Here is a 3,929-nt window from a genome sequence, read left to right as displayed (position 1 = left end):
GTATAGTTTACAAGAATCTGATGGTAAAAAAGTTAAAAACGCTTCTGGAACCTGATAAAAATCTTCTTTTTTACATGATTAAAACAATGTATAAAAATTCATGAAAAGGAAGTACAACCATTCTCAAAGTTTTAATTTTAAAAAATCCAAACATTGGACTTGATGGAATCAAAGATAATTAAAATTTAGTGAAATACAAATGAGTCAATAGATGTATACACCAGAAAAGACAAGAACTGCTTTGTTGTAATATAAAAGTGAACTAAAACATGAAAGGTCACGTGTCAGCTAGAACCATGTTTTCAGTAACTCTTGATCATGTGATACAATGACGTCATAAAACTTCATTCTACATATAATGCTTCCTCCGTAGGACGACTATAAAATCTTTGGTACTAACAATAATCTTCAGAAAATAATACAGCTCAGTATATCTGCTTATTAGATACACCATGTATTATACAGTTCAAGTTTTCTGTACTTTGCCTCTCTTCTTCTTGACCCAGGCTGACGTTCATCACCACACTACTTGTAGCACTGTTGGTTCACTGGAAGGAATTATTGATTCTTTGTCGTCTGCAGTGGAAGAATTAACAGATCTAGCTAAACAGAAAATTACCACAATAGAAGGTAATACATTTTTTAAGAATTTACTTCTTGGAAATTAACCTCATTCCCGTAACTAAGACAGCGTTAATGATTAATATCAGAATGTTGGTAAGCATATTTAGGTTTCGAATGAATATTGATACAAATTTGTAACTATACTTTACTATTTGTTGTTCTCAACCAGGCCCTATCTGTTCAAAATACGATGTGTTTCACTTCACAACGCCCATCTCCGCCAACGAAACACAAATCAATGAAAAACCTCAATTCCAGAAGATTGCGCCTCTATCTACCAACAAGGAAACCAAACAAGCGGTATCTATAAGATATGGCCTCATTTCCTGAACCACCCAATCTCTACATACTGTGATATGGAGACTGTAGGTGGAGGGTGGACGGTAGGTGATCCACAAAAAAAATTATGATATCCAAAATACGTACTGAGAAAATAATAAGTCAGAAAAATGAAGACTTTAGTAATATGAACACCCATTGTTAATTATAAGACATAGGTTGCATCATACTGTAAACCTGAAACCAAAATTCAACTAATTGTTCTAGACGACCTAGCTGCAGCTTATAAAATCCTGGTATTATTTTTACAGATATGATACCTGATATGAAATATATATTTTATGAGCACGTCATGAATTTCGTTAAAAGAAATTTCGATTTATATAACAAAGTACTTTTTCTCTCTATTTCATTAGCTAATTCAAAGAAGGGGTGATTTTGGAGACCCAGTTGAAAACTTTTTCCAAACGTGGAATAATTACAAAACTGGATTTGGAAACGTAACTAGAGAATTTTGGTTAGGTAATTATTTTTACTCTATAGACACAAAATAATTTTTTTTTTTAATTTTGGTATTTTATAAAGTTACTTATTAAATAAAAATACAAAACAGATAATACAAATTCAGAATACTTCTTGTAATGTTGATACCTTTCGTAGAAAATAGACATAGTATCTTCGTATATTGCATGTACAAGGAAACGACATCATATTCGCTTTAACCAATCAAAACAATATGGTACTTCGAATTGATTTAGAAGATATGGAAGGTGGTCAAAGATATGCAGAATATGATGAGTTCTTGGTGCGAAGTGAAATGGAACTGTATAAAATGAGTTATAAAACGTACAAGGGTGACGCAGGTGAGAATTTTCATTGTACATTGCATAGATAAAACACATCGTATTTATAACATTTTGTGATGTAAATTTATTTACAAATAACAAATGCTACTAAAGTACATAATGTTTTACAATTTTCTTTGAAGAAAGATTTGAGAGTTTAGTAATGGTCAATGAATTTTTTTCGTTTTGTTAAGAAACATTGATTAAATAAATTCCAAATAAAATTACACTTTAATGATCAACAGAAGAATATAAACACGTATTTAATTCAAATATCTCACAATTGAATACGTTGCTTCACCTTATATTTTGACGTCACGATTATGTTTCGTGGGTCAACATTTTGATGATATTTTTTACTTCCTTGCTTTTAGGGGACTCGCTTTCAACCCACAATAATATGATGTTTACCACAAGAGACAGAGATAATGATAAATCGGAAAAGAACTGTGCTACGATTTACAAAGGTGGCTGGTGGTATAATAATTGTCACAAGTCAAATTTAAACGGTTTGTTTCTTGGTGGACCACATGCAGAATCTGCCGTTGGTATTAACTGGTATCATTGGAAAGGACACAAATATTCTCTGAAGAAAACTGAGATGAAAATACGACCTATTGAATTTATTTCAAGGAAATAACCACAGAAATGAAACATAGAAATATAAATACTTTTTAAGACTGAGTTGTGTAGTTGTGTTCATTATATCTTTATAGTTGTCACTATCAGATAATAGTTAGAAATTTTAAACAAATATGTATCGTAAATCTAATGAGAATTATAATAGTGTTGAACTTTTTGTTTTGAATAAATAATTAATAATAATTGATAATGTGATAATTTGTTCTTTATACTTTGGAATTTGACAGATTAGTTGAGACATGTCTTATGGATTTTATACTTAAATGTTGGTAACATGTTTTTGTTTTGTAAGTCAACACATTTACTCCTGACTCAGCTGGTTTCAGATGCTTAATATCCAGACTAAAATATTTTACTTTAAAGATCCCCTCATGAGGGAGGAGAAACAGTCAGTAGGATCCACTTATTGGCGGCCCGGCATGGCCAAGTGGGTTAAGGCGTGCGACTCGTAATCTGAGGGTCGCAGGTTCGAATCCCCATCGCACTAAGCATTCTCGCTCTTTTAGCATAATGTCTCGGCCAATCTCATTATTCGTTGGTAAAAGAGTAGCCCAAGAATTGGCAGTGGGTGGTGATGACTAGCTGCCTTCCATCTAGTCTTACACTGCTAAATTAGGGACGGCTAGCACAGATAGCCCTCGAGTAGCTTTGTGCGAAATTCAAAACAAGCAAACAAACAAACAATCATTCGTAAAGAACTGTTGAAAGAATTTCATTTGGTGTTCCAGTTTAAGTTTAAAACCTTTATGGTTTGAAATTCACTGTATCTGTTTATGCACAGCTTTAACTATGTGTTCTTAAATATCAGACTCCATTAACCAATATTACAACATAAATTTCTTTATAAATTAGACTCTTTACAAAAGTAGGCCTGAAAGAAAACGACAACCATGAAACTTTTCTTGTATGGAGCTTTTATCAATTAACTAAAACATTTATATTGGGTAGAGATAGATATATCGTTGTAGATGTGAGGAAAAGAACTCAGGAAATATATTTAATAAGCTGATCAGATAAAGTGAGAGATCAGTTGATCATAAATTTTCACGATTTGCCTCAAATGTCAAAGTTTTAAAGTGAAAGAGAGTAAGATAAAAGAAAAATATACTTTAATAAGATGTGAATAGTGTTATAATGCATGTCATAGCTGAAGTGTATACGGTTTCTGTGCCTGAAGAACATGTTAAAACTATTTGTAGATGTAAACCAAGAATATTGGAAAATACATGAATATTCAGCGTAGACAAGTTGAAGGAATGTACCCTGTAGATTTTAATTTCTGATAACAACTGACAAAAGAAATATGATAAAAGAAACTAGATTAACGTTTACTACTGTGATCATATCTCAATATATCTCAATTCACTTCTATGCCTAAAAATGATAGGAATAAAACAACAACGTTTATGAAACTCTTTGCATATCCAAATCAATTCAAAGTAATGATACTTCTACTGTTTTCATTAGTTAAAGCGAATATTATGTCATTTTCTGTGGAATGTATAATCTGTAATGTCAAACAGTAAATGTGTTGGACTT

The 3,929-nt window shown here is 31.7% G+C and overlaps 1 pseudogene; it reads left to right on the top strand.

Annotated features, from left to right (window-relative positions):
• Positions 1-371: 371 nt before the first annotated feature.
• On the top strand, positions 372-3,643 carry LOC143257017 (techylectin-5B-like; annotated as a pseudogene).
• The last annotated feature ends 286 nt before the right edge of the window (positions 3,644-3,929 follow it).

The sequence above is a fragment of the Tachypleus tridentatus genome, chromosome 7 (genome assembly GCF_004210375.1).
Source record: "Tachypleus tridentatus isolate NWPU-2018 chromosome 7, ASM421037v1, whole genome shotgun sequence".
In the NCBI taxonomy this organism is placed as follows: domain Eukaryota; kingdom Metazoa; phylum Arthropoda; class Merostomata; order Xiphosura; family Limulidae; genus Tachypleus; species Tachypleus tridentatus.
The sequence above is the reverse complement of the archived record's forward strand: the minus strand, read 5'-3'. Positions and strand labels throughout refer to the sequence as shown.